This window comes from Dipodomys spectabilis, unplaced genomic scaffold (assembly GCF_019054845.1).
Source record: "Dipodomys spectabilis isolate Male_0828 unplaced genomic scaffold, ASM1905484v1 ptg000612l, whole genome shotgun sequence".
Lineage (NCBI taxonomy): Eukaryota > Metazoa > Chordata > Mammalia > Rodentia > Heteromyidae > Dipodomys > Dipodomys spectabilis.
This window is the reverse complement of record NW_024871289.1, coordinates 4,140,410-4,154,329: the sequence shown is the minus strand read 5'-3', so window position 1 is coordinate 4,154,329 and position 13,920 is coordinate 4,140,410.

Below are 13,920 nucleotides of genomic sequence, written 5' to 3'. Positions count from 1 at the left end.
CTGGTCTGGTCTGTTTGGAGTTCTAAAAGCTTCTTGTGTCTGAATAGGCCTATCTTTTTGTATGTTTGGGAAGTTCTCTGCTAGGATCCTGTTAAACAAATTTCCTAGGCCATTAACTTCTATTTCTAGGTGTTTCTCTACACCCATTATCCTTAGATTAGGCCTTCTGATGGTGTCTTCCAAGTGTTGGATAGATCTATCATCATATTTCTTGGACTTGTCTTGGATGGTTGTATGTTCTTTCTCTATAGTATCTAGACTGTCTTCAATCCCTGAGATTCGATCTTCTGCATGGTCTAACCTGCTGTCAAGACTTTCTACTTTGTTTTTTATCTCTTTTCCTTCTAATTGGTCAGCTTTGATGGCTTCAAGTTCTTTGTTGAAGCTTTGTTTTAGATGTTTACTTCCTCAATTTGATGTTCAGTGTTTATTCTCAAATCATTTAGTTGATTGGTTATGCTTTCTTTGGACTCCCATTCCTTCTGTTGGTTTCAATTCAGCATTCCCTTTGTGGTCTCCCTGACTTCCTTCAGCTCTTTGTTAATGGATTCCATGAATGCCTTTAGTGATCTTTGTGTATTCTCTTCCTGCTCTCTCAATTCCTGTATAACTCTTTGATTAGCTTCCTCCTGTTCCTGGGATTCCTGTAGTTCTCTTTGAGTGTTCTCAGCCTGTTCATGCCATTCCTGCCTTTCTCTTTGAGTATTTTCATGTTGCTCACGCAAATCCTGTATCAATTTTTGAGTAGCTTCCTCACGCTTATGATATTCCTATATGAACTTTTGGATTGCCTCCTCTCTCTCCCTGTCACGCTCATACAGAGTCCTTTGTATGCTTTCAATCTTTTCATTTATCTTGTTTGCCAGCAGTGTTTGTAGAGCTATTTGGGAATTCTCCTCTGGATTATTCATTAACTGTTCTGTCCACTGATTATCAAGATTGGGAATTGAGATTCCCAGATTTGCCATTTTTCTTGTGTTTTTCCGGCTTACTGGGCCCATTTGAGATGAAAATAGCACCAGTTTTCTGCTAGAACACTATCTTAAGGCAAGCATCAACCCAAGTCTGAATTTGCACAGTCAATAGTCTACAGATACAATCTAGTTCAACAGATATATCTATTCAACATCAAACAACTATACATTAATGGGCTACATACAAGCAAAGAAGAATTTGGAAGACCAGAAATTATTAGGGTTAGGGAGAGATGTGGGTAAAAAATTAGGAATAGATTGATGTGGGGAGGCTCAGGTAGAGTTAACTAAGTCCTAATCTCAAAGCAGGAAATAGGTTAGGTAGGATCAAAGTAGAGAGAGAGAAAAAAAGAAGAAAGGGAACGGGAAAGAAAAGAGACCAGAAAATATAGAACGGTAAAAATTAATAAAATTATGTATATTTGATAACAATCTATTTAGATAAGAATGTGAATTTATTGATGAAGGGGAGGGATTATAGGAGATGTGAAAAACTTAAAAATAAAAATGCTTAAAATATTATATAGGTATAAAGAGGTAGTACTGCTATTAAGGAATTTAAGTCCAAGAAGTTTTGACTTGAGTAATAAATTTGTGGATTAAGTGTGTACACAACGGGGGATAGGGTCTAATTGTCAACTACGGGTTTATCTGAGGATGTGCAGGACAATAATTAAGTCACATAAAGAAGAATGAAAAAGAGGAAAAGGTGAAAAGGATAAGAACGGAAGAAGAGAAAGATGAGAAGTTCAGTAGAGCTAAACAAAAAGATAATTAAAAAAGAAAAAAAAAGAGAAAGAAAACCAAAAAAGTAAGAAAAACGCACACTCACGTATCCATAAAATAAAAATTATAAGAGGAAAAAAAAGTTTCTGGAAAACAATTTTTTTTCAAAAAAGGAAAACATTAAAGATTAAAAATGTCTTAGAAAAGAAAAAAAAATTTATATAATGTACCAAAAATAAAAAAAAAAAAGAAGAAGAGAGAAAAAAAAAAACTTCTTTGATTTTTTTGGGACGAGTGGGAAAAATTCTGTATCTCCCTTGTGTCCTTAATCAGCCTCTTGTTGGAGTCTCTGGTCTGCTTCTGGTCCTGTGGCTTGGTTGGTTTCTTAAGTCAGTTTGTTTGAACAGGCAGGAAAATGCTCTCCTTTACCCAGGATTTGGCGATCCTTCTCCCAGGCTAGTTCATTGGGAGGCAGATCTGCTTTGAGTATCTCAAAAGAGGGAGATCCAGTGATGAGACTAGGTTCTGGGTAGAGTTGAGGCCTTTCAACAGACAGTAGCTTTTCCAGGGCTAGTTTGTGAAAAACTCACAGAACCCAGCCTGGAGCCATTCTCAGGGTTTCTGTTTACTGAATTTCAATTGATTGTCCAGGCTGCTAGAGGGAGGGGCAGCCTCTGGCTCTGATTACCCAGTGAAGAAAGCCACGCCTAGGGCTGGCGCCTGAGCTGGGTGAATTTTCCCTGGGTGGAGTTGAGTCTGTCAGGTCACGCCACCGTTAAGTTCCTATGTCCTGCTAAATGACTCGTTTTATTCCAAGGCTTGAGTTGTCGGTATCCAAGATGGAGATCTCCAGTGCTGGGGGGGGAGGGGTGGCCTTCCGTCCTCTGCTCCCTGAGAAGGAGTGAGGACATCAGGCTTCTACTCATGCCGAGTCTTGGTTCCAGGATCGTCTCTGTTCTGCGAACTGCAGGATGAAGATGTCTGCTCCTTGTCGGTTCTTGCTGGTGTTGAGTAGAATCCGCTCGCCTGCTGAATCTGGCTCCTTTGTCCCAGATGCTCTGTAGCTCAGGTATGGCTCCTGTGCTCGCCCGCCACCGCCACATGTGCTGCCGCGGTAGCTGCTGGCCAGAGCTCAGAAATGTCTCCTTGCCTGGGTTTCCCTCTCCGGCCTAACTCTCTGTCCTTTGATGGCACACTTGGTGTAATTCTCTGGCTTAGGACTGTTCACTGGGACTCTAAAACTGCTTTCTATGCGAGAGCTTACTTAGACTCCAGCTTCTCCTCTGCCATCTTCCTGGAACCCTCCCCTCTTGATGTATACCTTGAAGCAGAGATTGGAGATTGGAAAATTGTTTTAATGAATAAAGAATTTGAATCTTGGAGGATGTAAAGTGTATGGACATTGAGATTGTACAATATTGTAAATGTACTTATTACTACTATGTTGTATTCTTAGAATGATTAATAAAACCGGGGAGAGAATTATGAAGGGGTTAAGCATAATCATGGTACATTGTATGCCTATGTGGATATATCAAAATGAAAAATCCACTTATTTAAGTAAGTAATGCTACTGAGTAGAAAAAAGACAATAAATTTTAAGTTAAGTGTGCAAGTTTAATTCAGAGGGCTTTGCTTCTTCAAAACAGCAATTTAGACATCCAATTTCTCTGTGAACATAGTGTTGATGGGACATCACAATGTACAGTGCCCTGTGAGTAACAAGTGGTTATGTGCCACTCAGAGGGAGTTGAACCAATTCATCTGGGTAGTTATGGATAAAAGGTAATGGTTGGAACTGGCTCCAACATGGTGTGAATGAATGATGCAGCAAAAATACACACCCTTTTCCCATGAAGCTTTAGGTGCTAACACATGGCTTTTTCTGAATATGGTCTGGGGAGTGTCCCTCTACTTCCCATCCAATCAAAAGTGTTTTATATGCTTGTGCTCTGAGATGGGGCATCCAAAAAGGAAAAATTCAATACTCATGCTCTGAGATTAGGAAACCAATTATGAGACACTATGTCCCTCTTTTCGCTGGAGAGTCTGTTTCACTGCTCTGTTTTTGCTTTGAGGAAGAGACTGTTGCACTGCTCTCTTTTCGCTTTGAAGAAAAACTGCTTTAAAAACTGTTCTGCTCTCTAATTCTTTAAAGAAAACAAACCTGAGACATAGACAATACTGCTACTCTGAGGATGTTGTGTGGAGGGAAGCCTTGACCTTCAGCTTTGAGACTAGATTTAGATTTTGATTACTTAGGTGTTGTGGTTTCAGATTAATCTGAACCAGGCTAATGTCTGCATTTTCTCAATTCTTCTAACTAGAATCTCTAAAGTATTAGGAAAAAACCAAAACAAACAAACAAATAAAAAACAGCAAGAACCTGATATTAGGCTAGCAAAGGCTCCAGAAATTCTCAGATTTCTTCTTTTTTCTTTTCTTTTTTCTAATAAATGAAAAGCTAATGCAGCAAACTAGCATGTTTAAGGTGTTAAATTCTGTAGAATATGTTTTCTTTTCTTCCTCTTATTCTGAGATAGAAATTGATCTATTCTAAAGCCAGAGGATATGTTTTCTTCACAAGGTAGATCAGGTTCGCTGAATTTTGCTTCCTTAAAAATTGCTTAACTCCTGTAAGAGGGAATTGAAGACTGCAAGGCAGGAGGGATTGAGTGTGAGATGTGGGAAATGTTCTCATACTCTGCATCTAGAGGGCTAGAAAATTATGATGATCTGCTCATTGCCTCAAGCAATTTAGAAAGTGGCTTGCATATTCTAAAACTTAAATCCAAACTTTCACCTTCTCCTTCCCACCAAGCATTCCACCTCAGGTTTCTTCTTACCATAATGTTTTGGCAGCTTAGAACTGCTTTGCCTCAGAAATGTGGCATCAGAAGTGTGCCCTGTGGTCAGCCAAGCAGCTGGTATGTGATTGATTCATCTATGGCTCTGAAAATGCTCCAGCTCAATCTGTGCTCTGTGCTCAGCGTTCAGTAAGCGTGCTTAAGTCCATAGCTACGTGCTTCCAGAGAGCAGACTTTCCTCTTTCTATTAGCTGTAGAAGCACAAGTACAAGACAGGTTCTTTATAACAAAACAGCCACACAAAGCTGTTGGTTTCATAAGCACTTTCTGAGGCGAGTTTGCCTAAGGGAACCAAGGCAATATGCAAATAAGATTGTTTTCACGTGGAAGCTCATAAGCCTCCATTCCAAAAAGGGAGCTGCTTATAATAAATTCTGTCTGGAAATAGACTGTGTAGGAGTTAGAATAATCTTTTTCTCTGAAAATGATGGATTGAGGGAAAGCATTGACTAAGCATAATCATCTTCCAAAAAGCTATATAACTAAAGTATATCCTGTTACTAAAATCGTTCTAGGGACTTTAGGAATAGCTTAACCCATAAAGCACAAGCTGAGTAAGAATTCTCTAACAATTTCTGGCCTGGTTGTCCTGGTTTAGTGGATTGCTCTGAAACTGTTAACCCCTTTCAAAATAACCAGCTGTGCTTCAAAAGAGCCAATAGAGCAAGATTGTGAACAAAACTTGTGATCAATACCAGAAGTAGTAAAACATTAGGAATATAACCTGGGCAGACTTCCTACTCAGAGTGGTTGCTTCCTGCCAATAACATGCCCTTTAACAGAACTAAACTTTGCCATGCTAAGTTCCTTTCAACTTGGTGGTCTTTCTTGGGACATTGGGTTACACTAGGGGAGTATTCCCAACAATGTGGGGACTAGTCCAGGATCCATGTTATGCAAGGGGGATGTAGGGAGACCCTCAGGAGGAGACACATCCTGACTTGTTGAGATAGCTCAAGGTTGGGTTAAACACCATCCGTTGTGGTAAAGGATGGAAAGTGTATCCGCAATTTCAGGAAAGGCCCCAAGGAAACACCTCAATAAAACGTAATCTCATGCATCAGCCATGAGAGGAAAAATTGGACTAGAGCATACTACCTGGTTGGTTTGGAATTTTTATGGGCTGAGTGTTTCTTAGGCACAAACAGAACTTGAGTCTCAATGTGTGTTTTCATTCTCTAGCCCAAGAATAAAAATGTGGGAGCTGGAGGAATCTATTGAGAAATCTCCAGCAACGGAAAGTTAAATATGAGAAGGGTGCACAAGAAATTTACAATAGGGAGGATTAAGTGCACCAAAAACTGAAATCACAAGAGACCTGCTAAAATGTGGAATAAGAATTCTAGGCCTAAGGAACCCAAGAAAAATGATCTAAGGACCTGCTTCTGATAATCCATTGGGAGAATGTTGACCAAATTCTTAGAACACTATTAAATAATGGATGATTTTCATTATGGAGCTCCATAATGTGCACTTGTCCAAACAAAAACTTGTTATGAATATGTGCTTGCATGTGTGTGTTTTAAATCTTATATCCTGAAAGGGGAATTCAAAAAAGTCCTACTCACTAAACTCCCTCAGTTGCCCACTTTGCCTCTGAAGCCTGGATTGATCCTCTAGCTGATCCAAGGATGTTTGACACTGAACCTTGTTTTCAGAAGCAGACTCTCTGAGTAGATTTAAAATTCAAGTCAAAAGCCAGGTGCCAGTGGCTTGCACCTGCAATAGTAGCTACTCAGGATCTGAAAATTAGAGTTCAAAGCCAGCCCAGGCAGGAAAGTCATTGAGACTCTTATCTCTAATTAACTACCAGCAACTGGAAGTGGCTCTGTGGCTCAAGTAGTAGGGCTTTGCCTTGAACTCTGGACGTGGGTGCTGTCCCTGAGCCCTTCAGCTCAAGTCTTATGATGACGAAAATAATGCTTGGGTGAAATGGGTTGAATATTCTGCCCACCATTACTGTTAAGATTTTGTGGCACAGAAACCAGAAAAACAAGTGGTCCACTTCCTACTATGATGAACCTCAGATCCCCAAGGGCATGGAGTGCATGATCTGTCAGTCAAACACAGCCTGGGGAAACTTGTAAGACCCTGCTGTTGCTGTTCACAAGAGTATGGATCTAAGACAAAAACCCTATATTCCCAAGCCAATTATACCCCTTGCTTCTCTAGGTATGGGGAGGGATAATTGGCATTTCTGAGAAACTTATCAAGATGCAGTGAAATCCAAACCTTGAAGAGATGAGCAGTAATCACTAAATATAGCCAGGGGGAATGTCTAATGGTATTGTGGAGGACCATTGTTGTAGACCTTCCTGGCCAACTAGAGTAGAACCTGTACTTTGGTTCAATTGGCCATCCCTTTCACCCTAGCATTTCATCCACCTGTCCATTCTCAAACATTTTATACTAGTTAGGAGAGACCCCTTCCCTAGAGGGTCATTCGTATTTCCTAATTACTTAGGTGCTTTTCAGGATCCCCCCCGCCTAAGTTTCCAAAAAATTCAAAGCCTGAAACCAGACAACACCTTATGAATCAGTTTTATTTTTATGATTAGTATAAGTAAAATATTTGGGGGGTTGGGAATATGGCTTTGTGGTAAATTGTTTGTCCAGCATGCATGAAGCCCTGGGTTTTATTCCTCGGAACCACATAAAGAGAAAAGGCTGGAAGTGGCACTGTGGTTCAACTGGTAGAGTGCTAGCCTTGAGAAAAAGAAGCTCAGGGAGCAACAGGACTGGCAAAAATAAAATATGGAGTAGAATAAAATCAAAAAAGATTTGTTAATTATACTAAAATAAAATTAACCCATAAACTAAATGCTCTAGTAGGATGGCATGAGAAAATTAGCTCTAGAAACATTACCTGACAAGGGAAGAGCTTCTGTGGTGATTGGAGACCAAAGCTGCACAAAGACCTTTTATTTGGAGGGGGGGGAGGTCCGGTCATGGGGCCTAAACTCTGGGCCTGGGCACTGGTCCTCAGCTCTTCAGCTCAAGGCTAGCGCTCTACCACTTGAGCCACAGTGCCACTTCCGGTTTTTTCTTTTTTGCTTATGTGGTGCTGAGGAATTGAACCCATGGCCTCAGGCATGCAAGGCAAGCACTCTACCACTGAACCACCTTCCCAGAACCTGCACAAAGACTTCAGAAGGTTTGAACATTGGCAAGTGAGTTAACTAAAAACTCAGATGAAGAGCTGGGAAGGTGGTTTAGTGGTACAGTGCTTGCCTTGCATGCATGAACCCCTGGGTTCGATACCTCAGCAACATATAAGCAGAAAAGGCACTGTGGCTCAAGTGGTAGAGAGCTATCCTCCAGCTGAAGAGTTGAGGGACAGTGTCCAGGCCCAGATTTCAGGCCTCACAATCGACAAATCCAAGAACAAAGAAAAGAAAAAAGAAAAAAATATGGGCACTGGTGGCTGACGCCTGTAATCCTAGCTACTCTGAAGGCTAAGATCTGAGGATGGTCATTCAAAGCTAGGCAAGGCAGGTAAATTCTGTGATACTCTTATCACCAATAAACCACTGAGACAACTGTAAGTGGTGTTGTGGCTCAAGTGGTAGAGGACTAGCCTTGAGCTGAAGAGCTGAGGGACAGCACCCAGGCAAAGAGCTCAGTTCCAAACCGACCAAAAAAAAAAAAAGGCAAGTTACACCTAAAGGGTTTCCTACCAAGAAGGAGGAAGGGTTTCCTACCAAGAGGGCAGGAGTTTTGGGGGTTTCTATCTAACAAGAATGCAAGTTTCCCTTCTAGTATGCAGGGGCATTGCCTTCTAGTAAGGAGGGTGTTACTGATAAAATTGGTCAAAACATGATTCAGTTTCATAATGTCCAGATAAATGTCTAATGTTTGACTTGTGAAAACATCCTGCTTGGGGAACTCCAAACACTCTTAATGCCCTTAAAGTGATCATGCTTAATTCCAGGGCCTCAATGGACCCTCTAGTTAATCTTATGATATGATTGCAAATTCAATCTTGGAGCAGACACTCTGTGTATGTCTTCCAATTTTGAGTCTACCCAGATTCAAATTGAGACAATAGTGAGGTAAATACTGTGGTGATTCTCTCCACATACTGAGTACTGCTATGACTGTGTGGCAGGGAGGCCACACAAGAGGTCTTATTTGTGCTGTCATGGAGCTCAGACCCCATGTACATGAAATTCATGATAGGTCAGCAAAATGTGATCCGAGACAACTTGGATCACCTTGTTGCTCTTCTCAGAAGCAAGAGTCTATTCTAAAAACTCCTAAAACTGATCAGGTCCATTCTTTCCAGGTCAACTACCTGGGGAAAATTGGACATTTCTGGGAAACTTACCTGGATGTAGTGAATGCCAACCCTTTGAGATGAGCAGTAAGTACAAATCATAGCCAGGGGAAAAGTCTTGTGGTATTCCAGGAGACCACCATTGGAGATGTTACTGGCCAACTGGAGTGGAATCTGTGCTTTGGTTCCATTGGCCAATCCACACCTGACCATTCTCAAACACTTTAAATTAAGTAGGGAGAGACTTCTTAGTTAGCGGGACATTCAAACTTCATATTTGCAAATACAAACGACATATTTACAAATTTCATATTTACTTAGGAGACCCTGAAAATTTCCCAAAGAGCTTAAAGCTAGAAACCAGAAAAAGTAACTTAAATTAGTTTTATTGTGTTGATCTCCACAATCTATGATCTCCATAATCGAATTATTCCAATATGTGCTTTTATTTACCAGCAGGATTTGTTTATTGGAAATGCCACCATGTAAAAATAACTAGGAGCCACTGGTAGGATTGAATGGGAAAAATTTGGTCTAAATATAATACTTGACCAGATAAGATGGTGATAAGTGAAATGAACCCCAACATAGGGGCACAAGTGGTTTTTTTTTTCATTTCTTGCTATGGTTTCTAACATATTTATAATCTTCCATGTGATTTTTGTTTCTTTGTATTCTGTCCCCCCAAAAAATGGCATAATCCCTGTTTCCAATGTTTTTAATGTTGGTGCCCTCCATCTTGTATATACACTTCTCTAGTTTGGGGAGGGAAAGGGAAAAAACAGAATACTTAAATGGGAATACAGGTTGACCCATTGTAACAATGAGATGCACAAGACACTGTTGAAAAATAAACTTTAGAATTTAGACGGGGTTCAGGGTAGTTTTGGAGCTAGGAGGTTAGGGATGGTAGGGGACATATAAAGGAGGAGATAACAATGCTTGAGAGGAAATGTATACTTTACCTTTCTCATGTAACTAACCCCTCTGTACAGTACTTTTACAATAAATATATAAAAATGAAAGAATAAATATACTTCAAAGGTAATCTGTGTGGTGGTTGGAGGCCAATGATACAGAAAGACTTACAAGGATTGAATACTGGAAACAAATTACCTAAAAACTGAGATGATAGTGAGTATAATCCTAAATGCTCAGGTGGCTGAATCCTGAGGATCTGTGTTTGAAGCCAACCCAGACAGGAAAGATGAGACTTTTATTTCCAATGAAGGTGCAAAAAAAGATAATACTGGAGTTGTGGCTAAAGTGGTAGCCTTGAGTAAAACTGCTCTGGGACATGCCCAGAGCATGAGATCAAACCCAAGACCAGCCCCCAGTCACTTATAAAAAAGGTTGTGTGTCTGTGTGTGGTGGCAGAACCCTTTACTAGTTTGATGACAGAGCAAGCATTTTAACAATGATTCATGGTGTCAATATTTACCTCTTTAGTAATTGTTTTCATAGAAATGTGTGCATGGGTGCTTTATCTCTTCTATAACAGGTTTTGTTCAGTGACTGACTGAAAAACTGCCTTAATCAAACCCTTTTTTAAATCAAAATATCTTATTGGATACTGCTGCATAGGAAAGTCAATGATTATTGTTTGGAAGAAAAGAAAGCAAAATCAAATGGGAGAATGGTAGAAGTTAAATCTTGAAGTGCTTGACTGATATAAGCACTGCCCTTGTAAAGGTAGTCAAAACCTTACCAATGCTATTTTAGAGAAGTGCTAGGGGCTAGAGGCATGGCACTAGTAGTAGAACACCAGCTGGGTAAAAGTTGGTTATTTTTCATATGGCCAGGTGTTCGGATTTGGTTGATTATTAAAGCTTTTGACTAGTTTGAAAGGGGTCAAAAGTTTGAGCCATCATGAAAGATGATCCCAAAGCTCAAATTCATGGGAGCCAGTGGTGGGCTGCCTATCCACTGTGCTTATTCAACTTGGACATGCGACAGGATGACTTCTATAGGAGTAAACTTTGCCTTGCTGAGATGGTGTTTGTAGGATACCTTAATTGCTCCCGGTATTTCCAACACAGATCTTCTTTGCCATTCATGAGGGATCCTAGGAGCCCCTCATAGGAGACACATCCAGACGCCCTGTTGAGCCAACCTCCTGGATGGTCTAAACATGCCATCCTTGGTAGCTGATAATGGAACTAGGTATAAAGTTAATCTGCAACATTAGTAAGAGCCACAAACAGGCACCCTCAGAAGCAAGCAACCTCAGGCATTGGCCTTGGTAGCAAAAAATGAAACTATGTATCCTGCTTTGGTACTTGTGTCTTTGTAGGGATGGTGTATGAGAGAAGTGTCTTAGATTCAGGCTCTTAAATTCTTTCTATCTAAGAGTCTTGATCTGCAAATTCATTTGTACAGCTAGGAAGAGTGAAAAGTTGGAGATGGAGTCATCTCTGAGAAAAATCTCTAGTAATGGAGTGGAGAAAAAAGGGAGGAACAAGAAACAATCTGAAGGGTAAAAAAATTCTAAACCTAGGAAGCCCAAGAAAATTGGAGCTAAAAAGCCTCCCTCAGACATTCTTAATATTGTCTTCTTTTAGGGAGAATGTGGGGAAAGATATGAAAATATGTGTTAAGACTGATTTTTATTTTTGAGCTTAATTTTAATGTTCACTTGGTAAACTAAATCCTCTATGTCCCTGTCTCTGTGTAAATACTCATCAACATGAAATATAATGTGATTTTGTTAAAAAATAAAAATGACTCAGAAGAAATTATAAATGAAAAACAATCTTCACAGGGATGGGAATGTGGCTCAGTCGTAGAGCGCTTGCCTTGCATGCATGAGGCCCTGGGTTCGATTCCTCAGCACCACATAAGCAGAAAAAAAAGCCCGAAGAGGCACTGTGGATCAAGTGGTAGAGCGTTAAACTTGAGCTGAAGAGCTGAGTGAGAGTGCCCAGGCCCAGAGTTCAGGCACACGACCTGACACAATTAGAAAACATTAACAAGATGGTAAGTTTAAAAAATATTACCTGTAATTCTATTAAACGTTGTTTACACCACAATTTGTTAGAACTATAATTCAAATCACAGCTTAATATATCATTTTAAAAATAGTTTACTTATTATTGATTACTTCATATTGAATGTTTAATATATAATTTTACTTTCTGAAGATATAGAAAAGAAAAAATGAAACTAATTTTAATAAATTAATGTAATTATTCAAAGTGTATCCTACACTTAGCACTCATCTTAACATGAAAAAATAAATTATTGCACATGACCCTTGGTATTAGGTGGAAGGGTTCAGCATTGTAGTAAAATTCACACCAAAAATTACAGGAGGGTATGACTCCTCTAATCTAGCTTAAATTGTGGAAATTTGAATTTTATATGCATGTTTAATTCCTGTCTAGGTGACATCTAAAACACATACAATCATATACACGAGGAGTATTTCAGATGGTACTTAAAAGTCACATTCATTAATTAAATTTTTTTATTTTGTACCAAATAAATATTTAAAGAGAGACTGAATTTCTGAGTAGATGATGGTGTATATGTGTCAGATTATTCATATTGAGGCTTATTTTATATTTCTGACATTGTTTCTACAGTCAGATTTAATTTTCCATAAGGGGTTAAGTGCATTATATTGGATATATGAAAGTAAACTGAATGTTTATTCCATTAATCCTTTGCCACTAGTCTAATCCCAATATAATTATCCATGTGTTTGAAGTAATGAAAATAACAACAGATAAAAGCAAGATAAATCAGTCTGTAGTAGACAAGTATTTTCACTTTTATTTTCATAGTTGGTCCTCTTTTACACTACAGAATATTCTTAGGAAAATGTGCTCCAGGCTGGCCACAACTGCAGAATATTATGGTTTCATGTATCATCAAAGAAGGAAAGAAGGGGACCTTCCTTCCAAAGGTCTGTTCCATGGGATGTGATCTGCTTCATGGTGCTGAATTGGAAATGAACATTTTTCACAGTCAACCTTGAAAAGCCATCTTGATAGAAAATTTCTATAAGTTGTTACAGAGGATTATTGATTGCTTTGCAGGTATGCCAGATTGCCTCATTTTGAGACAATTAACAGGAATTTAGTCAGTTGGTTTTTTTTTTTTAATATTTAGGAGAAAAACATATTGACTCTAGGTCAGGGCATCACTGGGACCCAGAGAAGCTACTACCTTGAATAGTAATACTAGACCTCTAAAACAAAAAGAATACCACACAAAACAAACAAACAAACAAAAAATCCAGTAAACACAGCCAGTCAGGTCTGCTATCACAGCCTACATGAAGTCAGGCAAAAAACAGAAGCTGAAAGTCATTTAGCTGATAAATAATATATTTTTTACGAGGCAGACTCAAATGAGACTCCAGAGAGTGTGTCAGAAAGACTGAACAGAGAGACTAAAATTGATCACACAAAGATTAGAAAGTAGAATTCCTTGTAGAACAAATAAATCATAGAAAGCCTATGCATGTAAGAACAAGATAGAAAACAAAATTCCAGAAAAGCACATTTTCTTAGAAGTCAGCTTAATGAATTATCAATGGAAATCTTTGAATTCTTAAATATTTGACAACATGTGGGAGAAGGCTGAAACCATGGGACCTATGTTTCTTTGGGACTGGCTTACTTCACTTAATATAATGTTTTGCCAGATCTTTCCATTTCCAAACAAATGGGACAATGTCATTTTTTACATGATCCATTCATGTACTGAGGGGCATCTGGGTTGGTTCCATATCTTAGCTATGGTAAATAATGCTGCAATAAACAGAGTTGTGCTGGTAGCTTTAGTATGGTCTTTTTTGGGACCATTTGGGTAAATGCCCAAAAGTGGGATTGCTGGGTTATAGAGGAGCTCTATGTGGAATCTTCTGAGGAACTCCATACTACTTTCCAAAGGGGCCAAACAATTTTACATACCCACAAGCAATGCAGTAAAGTTCCCTTCTGCCGACATCTCTTCCATCATCTGCTGTTATTAGAGTTCTTGATTATGGCCATTGTAACTGGGATGAGGTGATATCTCAATGTTGGTATGATTTGCACTACGTTTATGACTAGAGAAGTTGAACATTTCT